Below are 16,194 nucleotides of genomic sequence, written 5' to 3' on the forward strand. Positions count from 1 at the left end.
GAGAGAGACAGATTGACAGAGAGAGAGAGCGACTGATTTATTGACAGAAAGAGAGAGACTGACAGAGAGAGACTGACTGACTGAGAAAAACTGACTGACTAAGACTGACAGACTGACTGAATAACTGGCTGGTAGAGAGAGTGCCTGGGAGAAATTTTGACTTACTGAGACTGACAGAGAGAGGCCGACTGACTGGCTGGGAGAGAGACTGACTGACTGACAGAGAGAGACTGACTGACTGACAGACAGACTGACTGACTGACAAAGAGAGACTGAGAGAGGGAGAGAGAGAGAGACTGGCTGACTAAGAGAGAGAGAGAGACTGACAGAGAGAGACTGACTGACAGACAGAGAGAGACTGACAGAGAGAGAGAGAGACTGACTGACAGAGACTGACTGACTAGGAGAGAGAGAGAGACTGACTGACAGAAAGAGAGCGACTGACGGAGAGAGAGAGAATGAGAGAATGACTGACTAAGAGAGATACTGACTGACTGAGGGAGAGAGAGAGAGAGAGAGAGAGAGAGAGAGAGAGAGAGACTGACTGAGAGAGAGACTGACTGACTGAGAGAGAGAGACTGACTGAGACTGACTGCCTGAGACTGATTGAGAGAGAGACTGACTGAGAGAGAGAGACTGACTGAGAGAGAGAGAGAGACTACCAGAGAGAGAGAGACTGGGAGAGAGAGACTGACAGAGAGAGGGAGAAACTGACTGACAGAGAGAGGGACTGAATGACTGACAGAGAGACTGGCTGACTGACAGAGAGACGCTGACTGAATGACTGACAGAGAGACTGACAGAGAGAGAGAGAGACTGACTGAGAGAGAGACTGACTGGGAGATAGAGACTAACTGGGAGAGAAAGACTGCCTGACTGAGAGGAGAGAGACAGAGAGAGAGAGAGACTGACTCACAGAGTGACTGACTGACAGAGAGAGACTGACAGAGAGAGAGGCTGACTGGGAGAGAGAGACTGACTGGGAGAGAGAGACTGACTGACTAAGAGAGAGAAAGATTGACAGAGAGAGAGAGAGAGACTGTCTGAGAGAGAGAGAGACTGAGTGAGAGAGACTGTGATGGAATTGGGGTCAAAGTGTGCATGAAGAAATGCAATGCCTCTTAAGATTGCTGTTGTCTGCTAATAAAAACGTATTATCAAAATGTGCTCTTTGTAGCTACATCTGCTTTGTCTAATGATTTGAAACAGGTTTGATTTTTTTTTTACTCAAGCCCTGACCCCCACTGACCCCACCCCTATCGGTGTGGCCCTCGGCCACAAACCACACTGGAATTTTGGCCCCCACAGAATGTTTGTGAGTAGCCATGATCTAGAGTAACGCAACTCAGCACAAATCATTGCGTTACCTTGCTTTGCCCCAAGGAGGTGCTCCATGAAAGGAGCTTGAGTGTTTCCACGCAGCCACCCATGGATGTTGGCGCATTCCCAGTTTTATCACTACTGGTAGACCTGGGAATGATTCAAAATGCTACGCCTTCCTAGGTGAGGCGTAACAATGAGAAGTATCTTTATTTATCCTCATTTTTTCATCTTTCTATGTGTGCTGCATTCCACGGGACACATAGAAGAAGGACAATGCCTCAGAGGATTTTTTTGTGCAGGAAGGTCCCCTTCTTTCTCAGAAACAATCCTGTCTGCAACTCAGGCACCCTTGCACCACGGTACAAGCATGCCTGTGTTGGTGCTAAGCAGCAGTTTGTGTGATAGCGCAAGGAAAGGACAGGAATGCACCGTATAATATGGCGGTTTCCTGCCCTTTCCCTTTCACGCAGTGCTGCAAGGTGGCTTGCTGCACTGCCCTGTGTTAAAGTTTGATCAATTTGTCACTCAGTTTCACAAGTGGGGCTTAGTTTAAAACTAACATGGATTCCTATCTGTGTGGTGCTACTACGTCTACCAATAAGACCCATCCTTTCAGTTGAGGTGTACGTTTGACTTTTATCACACTGATGATGAGAATAGTGTAAAAACTGTATTAGTAGCAATGTACAGACTTTTTTTTAGGGGACTCCTGATTGTATACATTAGATTTGTACAGTCTTAAAAAGGTTTGTTGTACGAAAGAAACCTATGTTGGCTGTGGAAATTGAATTCTTGATGCTTATTCCCCAAAAATAAAAAAAAAACAAGTGGAATTTGACAAGAAAATGCATCGAGACTCATTTCCTATTCTTGGCCACTAATGTTTCGCATATTTAACATGTTACATTTCTGGTTTGTTGCTGGCTCTAAAATGAAGGGTGGTTACCAGCACCCAGCATGATTTATGTCAAAAAGATTCATGGAGAAACTTTAGCAAATGAACAAATGCCAGTGTAATTCCCCAAAACGTGCTTATTGCAAAAAGATAGTTTTCGAAAATACAAGTTGTGTTTAACCTGTAACGCGATTGACGTGAGATTTCAACGGAAAAAAGATTATACGGAAAAAACAGTAGGCATAGACATAATTGAACTAAAATTTTTAAATATTAGTTTTTCAGCATGTGATAACAATTATGAGTACTTCTGCCAGGAGCGAGATTATTTAGAATATTGCATTCTCCGGAAATGAGTCGGTAGAATAGCAACATACGTTGGGGCAGATTTACAAGCCCCTTGTGACACATTTGCGCCGCTATTGCGTCACTATTGTGATGCAGCGACAGCGTAAATCATGCGCCACGTTGCGACTTATTTAGGTGACGCATCTAGGCAGATGCACCTAGATGCGTCACGTTGTAAAGCCTTGCGCCACATGAAACCTGCGTCAGGTTTCATGTGGGCATTCTGTTGCAGGGTGGGCGTTCCCTTGCAGGAAAGCCCCGTAAATCTGATGCAGTGAAATCTACAAGATTTCACTGAGTCAGTTTTACGACGCCGCTGCGTCAAACCCTTACGCCTGAATGAAGCAGGCGTAAGGAGTGATTCACCACGTTAAGTATGGGCGGCCCCTGTGCATTGCTGGAGTTGCGTCAGGCTTGCGATGTGACTCCAGCAATGCACCCCCCTTACGCCTCAAGATGCGTCACGCATCTGCCCCTCCTTGCACCATGGTGTGCCTCATTGTAAATGCGACGCATCCGTGGTGGCGCAAGGGGGGACTTGCGTGACGCATCTGTTCTGGCGCATCCCTGCTGATTTGCAGAGATGCGCCAGACATTGTAAATATGCCCCCGTTGATTCTAGACCAGAGTGGTTGTATAAAAAATCTCTATTGCCATCAAAAACAAAAACCGCAACATCTCTACCACACTGTAGATGGAACAGGGTTCCGTTTCAGCAGGTCACCTCCGCCATGTTTAAGAAAAGAAAACAGCTGAGGTCAAACTAACATATGGTGAGTTGTTGTGTCGTTTCTTGAGCATATGTAGAGTTGAAGGGCCCTTAAGTCTTTCTGCTTTTTACTACAGGGCTGTTTCTTTGTAAGGCACAAACGAACAAGTGTACATGGTCGTTTTTTTTCTTTGTTGTACCTTTGATTACAGAATATATCTGTGACTGTCACACACAGGATGAATAAACAGAAGGGAAAACATCTTTCAGGGGTCACCATTGCACTAGACATATTCTTTCTGAAACTGCATTAGCCTCATGCGTCTGGGCATTCACCATAACAACTAAATCTGTCTGGAAATAAAATCAATAGAGACATAGACTGCTGAGAGAGCACTGTAAACAAAGCAGTTGATTGTTTTCTGTACAGTGTCCTCCTTACGACTTTGTAATTTAAGTGTCCAGTTTAGAAGAGAAGGAAGGTATTTTAATGAGGAAAAATCAAGTCTATCTTATAATATTGCTTACTCTTCTGAAAGAAATATGTTGCACACCTGTGTAGGCCTCAACCAAATAATATGTTTTCCTGATTAACTACGACGGTGCTAATTTGGAAGGTAAGAGGGTATCTCAAAACTGGAGCAAATGAAACGTGGACATTGCTGGGAAACTGATAAAAACAAGCATTTACAATGCAAAGGTCTCACATTTGCAAGAGTTTAAGCTATTGGCATTGTAAATGACAATGCCTTTTATTTATGTTTTAAAAACCAACACATAAATAAAAGCCATTGCCATTTACAATGCAAATAGTCCAAACTCCCGAGATGTATTGCATTGCAAATGCTTGTTTGTTGGGCTCCCAGGGTATTGAATTTTTGGACTCACAGATTTCCAGAACTTACTTTTAGAAAAAGCAAGTGAGACTGCGAAGGGATAATTTTGAAAGGGGTCTGAGTTCTCATCCCTCACTTTCAAGATAGACATATGGGCTCTCTCAATGCATGAGAGGTGCTCTAATATGGGGTGTGGTTTTAAGCCTCATTTCGATCCAGCTGCAAAAAATATAAAGACTGTTGCTAGCGCAGGATTACCTGCTCAGTTTACCATACTCACCTGGGCCCATAAACATTCACACCTTGAACCGGTAATCCAGCTTAACTTCCTGCCTATCAGAATTTTATTCACTTTAGGACTTATAACCGTACACCATGATTTACCAATCCTTGTCACCTGTGCTCTAAGTCCTAAGGATCAAGGGTGTTAGAATAATAGATAGAGAATAACATTTACCTTCATGAAATAACCACAGACTCTGGAAAGTTTAAAACTCTTTATCTGTGCAATATTCTATGAGTCAACACTCAAAGTAGTGAAGTTAAAGACTTTTCAAGTAAGAAAATAATTATTAAAGCAAGACTTTAAAGGTATGTTTTTAGACATTGGTATCTGGGAAGGGTGAAAAGGGAAAACGGTACAAGGACATACCACACAGATTATATTTACCTAGGATGGTGCGAAGACCAACCCTGGCCACGGGCTGGGCAAGGAAAAGGCTCCCTACTATTCAGGTGCCAACAGGACAGGACAGGTGCAGATCAGGACAGGTATCCTCAGCTAAGTGCAACACCAGCGTCACACCCCTCTCTGCGGCTACACTCGGACCCCGACTGGGTAATCGATTCTCCTCCCTCAGTGAAAACCCCGATTCTTCTGACATAGCGCTCGACCGGCTCTCTGCACTTGATTCTCCTTCGGCATACGTTGGGTCAGTGACAGGTCTGTGACAAGTCGGACAAACTAACTGACTATGCCTACCTTAGTTATACCATTTTCCAGGGCATGTACCTCCACCCAATGTTGCAAATTTGAATACTTCCTTCATTTGATTAGTCAGAAAGACGAGGAGAGGTCATCACACCATACTAGTATGAGATCATTTTCATTCGATATAGTTGATCAATGTTCCAGCCCATAAATTATTTGCCCATGATTTTATTCCACCCAGCAATATTAGTTTCAATATCATATACACTGTATTCAAAATCATTCAGTTTCTTCCTCTCCTGGGGTCACACTGTCAGGTTCCCAGGAACATTGCAAATAGGTCAGGACTTGGCTGCTTGTCAATGTCAGCGGCTTCAAGGTTTTCTATGTTCAACTGCGCAGACACAGCCTTTTCAAAATGGAGTTTGAGAAACTCTTCAGGCCCAAAGACAGTTGGAATACGAAAATAAACGAATGCACTGTATACCACTTATTTCTACTCTAACCCCATTACTTCATTTTTAACTATAGCATTAATAGTTAAGCAGAACATACAAAGTTTAGTTCGAGCAAAAGCATGTGCATTAGTATGTGAGACATGAAGTGGCCATCGTTAATGCTAGTGCACAGCTGCAAGAATTACCACCAAAAGCATAGATACGTCATACCACGTAGATGTGGTAGACGCATGCGCAAAAGAATTTCTGTGTTTTCGGCAGCCATTTTTAGACACTCTGATTACTGATAGTAAAAGCACATAGGAAAGCTTCCCATAGATACTATACACGTTGTGTAATGCATATTTTAGTATTCATAAAAACATGTTGGTTAATAAATTACATGTTATTGCCAGAGGATTGAATCCAAGCAAGTTTCCTTACGTATGAAACCTTGCTCCATCACTGTTACTATAAAAACAACACATTAAAAGCTTCACAGCTGGTAAAACAACCTCTTTACCTGTCAATCGTCACAAACTACAATTGCAAAAGCACCATCAAGAACAATAACTGAGAGATAAACAAAAACGAGGGTGCGATACACCGATAATAATTAGCAACTTTAAAACATCACCCCTGTACTGTGTGGAAAGTAAATCGAAGTGTTCCCGCAGTAGTTGTGTGGTGTCCTTTGCATGAAATAGCATCTCATCTCATTGGCAGCTTAACGCCAACAGCGTGTGGTAAAGTGAGGGCTATTTATCAGGATGAAGGTCCGCCACTGGAAAGCAGGCCTGCGCTGAATTATACCTGTAAAGTTTACATAGCTAAATACATGTGTTCCATACTCTGACCTGCCCAGCTGTACAATGTTTTTTTATTGTTTGCATTTTCTGGAGTTTTATATAGCGTGAACATGACCTGAAGATATCAGAGCACTCTACATGAGCACCAGTAATGTTACACAAGCACACATTCATTTTTTTGTTAGGCACGGGGAGATTAAGTGATTTGCCCAAAATCACAGGATGTTGAGTGTCATTGCTGAGACACGAACTCAGGTCCCCAGATGTGAAAGCAACCTCCCTAACCCATTCAGCCACATCCTGTCCTATGTTGTGCGTGAGTCAGCACATTTAATGACTTCCGAAAACGCTTACATTTTCCCAGATATTTTCAATCAGTAATATATCTGGGCAGGTAAAAATAAACAAGCTAGGATATGGACAACATAGACTGTGTCGTGGAGGAGGGGAGGTTTTAGATCTGGTTGTTGGAACGGTGGGAGAAACAGATACGAGGCTGAGATTAGTCAAGGACGAGTGGGTGGGGGATTGAAATAATAACCACCCGTGTTACAGTGAAAGCGGGAGCCCGTGTTACTGTGAAAGTGGGCGCCCGTGTGGTCGTTGAAAGCAGACGCCAATGTGCTGCCTGAAGTAAGAGAAACTTAATGAAGAAAATAGTGCTTACAAGACTAAATAAAATGTACAGTGTAACAACCAAAGTAAAAGGGCCTGTCCCCATGAGAGGTTACAAATAGAGATAAGGCGGTACTCAGGAGGGACTAACAAGCCTATTTACGAATCAGAATCCAGCGTTTATGAAGGACAATGAAACAAGCCAATGACAAATAGGGGCGGAGAGGGAGCGGGGCTTCTACTCCATACTTCAGTACAAATGTCTTGCAGAGCAGTGCATGCCGGCTGGCTCTAGGCTCAACCTAAAAAGTATGATGCAAACAACCTTGCCCGCTGTTACCTTTAACCAATATGCTTTTTTCAATATCCAGCATTTATACTGTACCCAGACTTAGATAATTTCTGGTAGTAACAAGCAGTGGTGAAGCAAACGTGTCTGGCTTTTAATGAGCTATCACAGGCAAACAGCATGTATGGAGGCCTTTGTTTGCATTCATTAGCAGGTTAGAGCCAGACCCAGTGACTCTGGCAATGATTCTTGGTTGAGCCTTCTAAGAAAGAACTGTATCCATGGTAAGAGTTGTGTACAGAAAGGCAAGACAACTTATGCAACTGTGTGCAAACCAAAGAGTTAAACTGCCGACAAAATAATATAAGGGAACGTCTCCTGGTGTCAGAGACCTCAGTTGACTTTCTTGTAGCTTCTCGCTTGTGGGTCACATTTTCAGAGACTGAACTCGTTGTCTCTGTTACAGTTACCAACATGCCATACATCTTTTTTTTAATTTCAGAACTATTTGATTACGTTTTCATGAAACAATATAGTAAAACAAAAAGAATTTTCTGTTGTAGCGGGGTCAATTTGCAAAGTTAAGGTCTGAGTAAAATGAGTAAAAGAGTTATAGCATATATTCAAAATATTATTGGACGTTCCGCTGTGTGTGTCAAGTGTAAGTCCGAAATAAAATGAAAAGTATCTAGAGGGAAGATAGAGAGTTTGAACTGAGGGAGAGATAAGAGATAGAGTGGCAGGGGAGACAGTGGAGGGTATCGGGAGAGAGGGAGAGAGTTAGGGAGGGACTAGAAGTTGAAGGGGAATGGGGGAGAGGTTTGGCTAAGGGTTGGGTGGAGGTTTTTTGGACCTCTGGGAGGGCTGCTGTTAGTGTTTGTGTGGGTATTTTGTAAGGACAGGTACATAGGGAGGCATAGTTATTGAGGGATTACATTTATTTTAGTGCAGAGTTGAAAGGTGAAGCAGCTCTATGGTGGGAAGTATTTGGATACATATGAGTCCAGTCGTGCCCAGATTTTCCACTTCTTTGCTAAAACTTTTTGCAAGAAGGTGTTCAGGGAGTTGTCTGCACCTTTGGTGAATTGAATCCATGCCCACCAGGTATGGGTTGATAATTTAGAGAGGCCCTTCCATTTGGCTAAAATGGACTTAAGACTTATTGTTACTAGAATATATAAAAGGATGTAATTTTCTGTGCTAGTGTGTGAGTACCTCAGGGGAGGAGGGGGATAGCCTAGGAAAGTGGAAGGGAAGTCAGGAGACCATTTAGTATGTATGATTTATGATATGGTTATGCTGACTGCAGACAGAAAATCATAAGGGAATGAGCCGTCGAGGAGCATATGTTGATGGCCACCCGGGGCTTTTCCACAACTCCAGAAAAAGGGTTGTGTCTTGGAGTCCGAGATTCATCATCAATAAAACTTTATTCGGCTTTAAGGTTAAAACCATAAAAGTCATATGGCCTATGTTATACCATAAAACAGACTACACATTGACGAGTGTTATAAAATCCACATAAACTATACACATGTAAAATACATAAGTTACAATACAGATATTGTTTACAATTTGTCCTTTGTCTGATGGCAAACCACAGAACATTTAGTGTGTACAAAAAGGTATCAATAGAAAGAAGTGTTAAGAAAATAAAAGCTGGTCTCAACCTCGTGAAGTCCATTTTTTTAAAGATAGGGATTATAAATAACCTTCGGGGAACAGCATAAAAAGTGCTGAACATTAAAAAGTGCATCATGTCCTGAGGAGATTCTCAATTGCAGCCACGGGGCATGAGGCACTGACCTCTGTGAAAACCATCAGGGTATGCAAATAAGTATTGGAAAATTTCAATCTGGAACCTCGTCAGAAGAAAATGATCTTGTATGCTTTTCAGCCCTATAAGATAAGGCTTCGTGATAGGCACGGTTTTCAGTATGATGTACTGTCACACACTGGGCTTACACAGCTCCTTTCCTTCGATTTCACTATGTTGCATTCTTAAAAAAGACTCCTTGGCCAAAATGAGGTCCCTTTTACCAATTAACTCAGGATTCATAAAGAGATCAGCTCTTCCTAGTCTAGCAAGGCCCACTTTTATATACAGGAGCCATTGAATACGTGAAAAGTGATCAAGAGTGAGGCAGTCCTGCTAAGTATGATCTCTTGCTTGGCCCATATTTTAAAGGACAAGGCCAGAGGTCGAAAAGCCAAGTCGTCAGAGAAATAAGGCATCCCCAATTCCTCATGCACAACATAAGATGGGATGTCTTGGGGGACAGAAAGAGCTCTTCGCGAAAATTAGTTTTCGGATCTCTGCAGGGCCCCAAACGCGACATGGCCCCATATCTCGCTTCCATAGCTGACCTTTGAAATACATTTCGCTTGGTAGATCTTCAGCATGGCCACTATTGGCTTCCCTCCCACTCTGCTGGCAAAGTTAAAAACTTCAGCTGAAGCTTTCACTAGCTCCCCTTTCATTCGGTTAAGCAGGGTGCTCCAGCTCAGTGAGTCGCCAAACACTACTCCCAGATCAGAGAAAACATTTGTCTTGGGTATTAAAGAACTTTCTAGTTTAAAGGTGGGCTGCTTAGTCTTAGCCTTTCCAGGGGCCCCCTGCATAATATATGATTTAGAATGGTTCACCGACAGGTCTGGCTCCTCCATAAAAGAGGCAAAAGAGTTTAGGAGAAGTTTTAAGCATCTTGCAGTCCTCACCAAGAGGACTGCATCGTCCGCATATAAGAAGACTGGCAGGCTACGTTTGCCTACCTGGGGACTGTCAGCTTTGGTTACTTTAAGGGCCTTTTCTAGGGAGTTGATATATAAGTTGAAAAGGAAGGGTGCGAAAATGCACCTCTGACGCACCCCCCTCCTGATAGTAAACTGACGGGACACTTTCAGGTCCTTAGAATAGCAAACAACCGCCCTAGAATCTCGGTGGAGGTCGATCATGAACCAAATGATGTTTTTATCAAAGCCAATAGATACCATCAACTGCCATAGCTTGGACCGGTTCACACAGTCAAAGGCTGAGGACAGGTCCATGAAGGCTAAATATATCGGACATGAACAAGCCACAGTATACTTATTCAGAACAAGATATAAGTTCAAACACTGCTCTACAGTAGACCAGCCAGGGCTGAAACCATATTGTATTTCAGATAAGAAGTTGCTTTCGTCCGCCCGAGTTACCAACCTGTTAAGAATCATACGATCCACCACCTTCACCACAGAATCTAGGAGAGAAATGGGCTTGTAACATGAGTTGGGTGGGAGTCCAGTGGGACATGTAAGTAGTCCAATATCTGAGTTGTGCCAGTGAGGGGCTATGTTGTTAGTCATTAGGTTAGCCTAACTAGAGAGCCAGTTTAGGATCATAGTTTGAGGTGAATAATAAGTATTTACTAAGGCCACCCACTTCTCTTGGATTGGTTTCATTAGGGAATTGACTTAGGTAATACAAAACATAGAGTTTGGATGCGATGTGCCCAGCAATCACTACTTTGTTTAGTGTTGATGGAAGATCTGGTGTTTCTAGAGGTTTGTGTCTAGCTAAGATGACCTTGAGTTTCAGAAATGTATGAAAGTCAATGCCATCTAAGTTGAATGCGTGTTTCATGTAAGAGAAAGGTAGAGGACATGAGGGTGTCCCTAAGATTTTGATGAAAAGAATACCTTTTTGTTCCCAATTTTCACAGCACAGCATTTTCCTTATCTTGTGTGATATGTTGTTGTGCCAAGGTGAGGCTAACGTAGAGTGTTTCATTTTATTTGTAAGTTTGTTCTCGATTTTTTGGAGGGCATGGGAGGTTCCAGCATAGATGAAGGAGGGGTGTTGCACTATTATATTTTTGGTAATAAGTAACGACGTGAGGGAGAGTGGTAAAGCAAGATTCTTTTCTGCTGTGAGCTAGGTTGGAGACAGATTTGGGGCAGGGTTAAGCCAGAGGTGTGCTTGTCTAGCTAAGTATATTTTTAGACATACAAGGGAACCCAATAATAGTCAGGGACCTTGGGTATGAACTGTTTCAAGTAACAATGGTCCCTGATAAAAGGATATTAGTTTGTAGTATACACAAACAGCAATACAATGATGTCTATTTTTTATATGTCCTTTTAGACATGATATTTAATGTAAGAGTTAACAGAAAGAAATACAGGTGGGAACATAAGTATGACAGATATTTCAGGCAACCACGAGTTGTGGCCAAACAATTTTAACATTAGAATCACTAGAAAGTAAATTAACGCATCCTAGCCCATAAAGATACAAATATTCATTTATGTCAAGGTGCAGGCAGGAAGTTGCGAAGTTTCGATCATCTTCAGGACCTGGAAATAGGTGCATGAGGCTATTGCCGTTGAAACCTCGTGGGATAGAGGAATCACTTGATCAAGGTGCTGCCGTGGAAGCCCTTGGAGGGAGGTACGTGGGATGATGTGACATGGAAAATATAGGGCAATGGATCTACCATGTAGGTAATTTAGGAGGTAAGTCGTGAAGGTGCAATTCAATGGAGTAACTTCCAAGGTCCACAACGCGACTTTCAGGCCAAGTGGATGTCTCTAATTACAATGGAGTAATCTTCCAAAAGTCCTCAATAGGACATTCAGGTCAAGGGAACACTAAATTAATTGGAATAAACTTCCAAAAGTTCTCAATGGGACATTCAGGCCAAAGGGAGTCTCTATAAGGATGAGTGCCTGTGTGCAACAGGGATCGCCGGCCAAAGATCCAAGAATTTATCAGGGACCATTGTTCCTTCAAACTGTCTAGCTAAGTATGCCATTTGGTATCTTCTATAATTTGGGAAGCTTAAGACTCCTAACGATTTAGGTAGTCACAAATTTCTTGAGTCATGGATTTTTAGACTTCCAAAGAAAGTCAATAATTTGGTGGTCAGTTGCGGTGAAGATGGAGACCAATAAGGGAATCAGCGGCATACGTATTAAAAAGTTAATACATAGCAAAATCATCATTTTAATTGTTTCAATAAACCCCGAGGTGATGAATCTGACTGTCTATTTTTCCAAGCAGGGGTGGGTCTTCTTTTGGCGAAGAGGAGCGTCGCCATGCCTGCTGCAAGCTGCAGCAGATTGATGGAATGGTCAGTGGACATGACCACTTTATTTGAAATTAAGTGCACACTCTCTCTCTCTCATGGCTTGGGGGTGGGGCCAGTCCTGCTGCTGATTGGCAGTAGGAATGGCTTGCCTTAAGAATAGGGTGCGCACTGCACAGGCCAGATTGGTTGGCCTCTGACATGCAAACTTCGGACCGCACCTATATTAGCTGTGAGATGGCTGCAGGCAAAGACTCATATTCTGGAGAGGAGTGCTTTTTTGGCCTGCTCAGACCAATCATGGTGCTGCGCTCATGCTAAAAACAGCATGAGAGCTGAGAGCAACTCCACGATTGGTATGTTCATTGGCTCTTCACTTCCAGTCAGGATGGAAGATTTCATTCTTTGAAGATTGCCTTCTCCAGCAGTCCATATCGTGTCTCCGGGGTCCTCTCTGAGCGGTGGGAGTCAACGTTGGTGGGTACTTTTGTTTGTTTTAGCAGCAGAATACATTTTTCCACTGCTTGAAGGGGCTTCATAAGGCTCACTGCATTGCACTCTGGCGGGGCAACAAGTGGCATAGCAGTAATGGTGTTTTGTTGTGACATGTGTGACTTGCAGGTATTCTTGGTGCTCCAGCCGGGATGTGTGCTTGCGGGCCTTTCATTGGTGATGGCAGAGTCATGACCCCATCCACTCCAAAGTGCACATGGTGGTTTAGAAGAGTCTGTGGGGGAGAACATTGTCGAAATGAAGTGTGTGTGTGATCCTGATCCAATTTAGCACTCACTCCCATCTTGAAATATTGGGACTTTGTAGGTATCACAAAAGGCTCCTAATTTTTCATGGAACCACCCTCAGTCATTTACTGCACAGCTCAAAGTAACAGCACCCAGTAAAGCATGAATGGCATTTTAAAACGTAGCACTTGAGTTTACGCAAATTGTTTTGCTGCTCTGGAAACAGTGAGCACAAACTTGAACAATGAGAGAAAATAGGCTTCTATTTGGGTGCCGGTGTTTGATTTTCGAGTGCCGTATTCTCCTTTTTATGGAGCTTGATGCAGCGGGTTGCCTTTTCTTGGCCCTGCATGAACAGTACCTCAGTGTTTGCTCGCTAAAGTGCCCTGCCAAGAATTCTTTGTTTTGCTAATGCCCTGACTCCTTCTGCCTGGGGTGGGATGGGCGGAAGTTTTAAAGCTGCTTTGACTGGCCTGAGTTCACACTGCTTAAATGTAAAAGTCAGTGTGGACAGCAGGTAGAATCTAAATAGTTCTCAAAATATGTTATTTTCTTCTGAGTGCGCTCAAAAGCATTCTCTTGCTTTCAAGGAAATAAAGAGTTCTGTCTGTCTAGATGTGATATTCATGCGTGCACGGTGAGAGGTGTGAGGTTTTGCATTACCCCAGTCACTGTTTCCATTCCTATATGTGATGACAATATTGACCAGCGTAAAACGTAATCATACCAAGATCATCCTCTATTGCGAATACTTGGAGTTTATCCTTCTCTCATCACGCCCTTCCTCGGCTGCATGTGCCTGTACAGTGTTTTATGGTAAATGATGATTGTATGTGCTGAGGGCTGTCTGAAACAATGGGGTCATGCCCAGGATGTTGGGAAAACATTGGCATATCTTACCTCTTGTGGCAAATATCTTACGATTATATTAGAATCCACTTAATGACTTCCAGCACAGTCCCAAACATTGTAGTTCCTTAAATATGAATTTACAATTCACTAGAGAATAGCAGAAATCGTGCTCTACCAATCTACATTTGTATTAAATTTGTTTGATTATTTTCTTGACATTTTGTAATTGAAGATGAGTTGAGTGGTCACTGTGCTGAAGGGTTCAGAAACCTTGGTTTTAACCCTTTTTCAATTGACCACATCTATTGTGAGACTGGGCAAATAATTTATCAATCTGTTGCTGAAACTGCATATATGAAGAGAGCAAAAACAAAAGCAAAAAAAAGTTATTGAAGGAACTAAAAAACTGAACACTAGGCTGTTTAAAACGATGCCATTGATATGTTTCCCCTTCTTCACAGCTGGTTTCTCTGCTTTTGCTTCACTTGAACGCCATACCCAGTATGGTTCTAGATACAGACATACAGGTTTTAAATGGTCTCTGTCAAGCAGGCTTTGACACTCAAGCAGGATGCCAGACCCGAGCTTGGCGCAGTGACTTGCTTGGTTTTGCCTTTATTAACTATCTTGCTTTCTCAAATTTTCTTGAAAATTCACCCTTTGCCCTCTCTTTAAAAAATTATTATTCTCAGGGGAGATCCTCCCAAACACACCATATGGCGGTGGGCCTCACTCGCTCGCCACCAGGTACTCTTATGGAACTTTTATGCCCTACCACTATCAAATCTCACCAGCCACCACTGGTTCTAAGAGGTCTTGTTAGACTTGTAACCTTGACATGGCTTCCCCTGACATTTTGCCTCTACCTTTTTGATGGTATGCTGGATTTCGTTTTTGCTGCCTTAGATGCTTTGGGCACTTTGCCACTTCTGATCAGGGTCAACGTGCAAGTGCTCCCAGTATAAAGTGTTATTGTGATTGGATTTATTAGGTAAGTCCCTAGTACAGTGTACTGGGTTTGACCAGGGCCTGTAAATCAAATGCAGTGCTGATTGTGCCACCCACACAAGTGGTCTTTTCAAAAGTGACCCAGACCTGCCCCTGCAGTGTCTGCGTGCACAGTTTTTAACTGCCATGTCAACCTGGCAAGGGCACACACTTTCCAGGCCCTATCCTTCCCTTTTCTTACATGTAAGGCACCGCTTAGGGTGCAGTGTATGTGGAAGGCAGGACAGGTACTGGTGTGTTTTACATGTCCTGATAGTGAAATACTGCCAATTTTGTTTTTCAATATTGAAGCCATAGGCTAACATAAGAGTTGCTTTGTAACAGCTTACAAGTATAACTTTCCCTTGGGAGAAGATAGAGAAATAGAGTTTAGGTTCTCTGAACTCAGATTTTAATAACACATCTTTTTGGGGAGATGATTTTAAATTGTGTGTTTGAAAATACCACTTTTAGAAAGTAGGCGTTTTCTTATTTAACCATTCTGTGTGCCCCTGCTGTTTTGTGTATTGACTGTCTGGTTTTGACAGGAGCTGGGGATGTGCATTCACTGTAGACAGCCACAAGGGGGCGGGGGTTAAGGTGTGTCCTGTCTTTTCTTGAAACTCATAGTTGGACTGAATAGACCTTGGTTGCATTTAGAGTGGTGGTAGGAGTTTTTACTAGCACCTGAATAGGCAGTGTCTCCTCTGCACAATGCTGTCTCGAACCCATGTAGTGATGCTGCACCAGAGAGGACATAACTGGTTTGGACTGGCCTCAGAGACCCTTGCCTTGAGAACAAAGAGAAAATGAGGTATAACTATTGAACCTTAAAGCACAAAGAATTAGATCACTTCTGGACTCAAGAGGAACCTCTGCCAAGGAGAAGAGTTGTTAGGAGGAGTACTGCCCCTTTGCTGAGTGCCTTGCTGGGTTGGCCTGCAGATGCTGCTTCTGCCAAGGAGAGGACAAAAACTGGAACTTTGCTATGAACCTGCTTGAAGAAGAATCTCCAAGGGCTTGTGTGTGCTTGCCTCCTGTTCTGAAGTTTCAGGGCCACAAAGACTTCTCCTGTAACCCAATGATCAGCATATGGGCTCTTACCTGCATACAAAAGGGTGACAATTCCAATTCCTGGGCCCTGAGAATTGTGTGGAGGGTGCTGAAAAGCAAGAAAAATAATTTAGATGCTGTCAGCGCCACTGCCAGTGACAGCGCAAATTGCACCGAGGCCGGGGGCACCGCTTGAGAAGTACACAATGCATCGCCTGCCTGCACAGCAGCTCCAACGCCCTTCGACGCCTGCAGTTATCAGCCTTCCTAATGCCAGAGCTCGCACAGATGCCAGCACCTGCAT

This window comes from Lissotriton vulgaris, chromosome 7 (genome assembly GCF_964263255.1).
Source record: "Lissotriton vulgaris chromosome 7, aLisVul1.2, whole genome shotgun sequence".
In the NCBI taxonomy this organism is placed as follows: Eukaryota; Metazoa; Chordata; class Amphibia; order Caudata; family Salamandridae; genus Lissotriton; species Lissotriton vulgaris.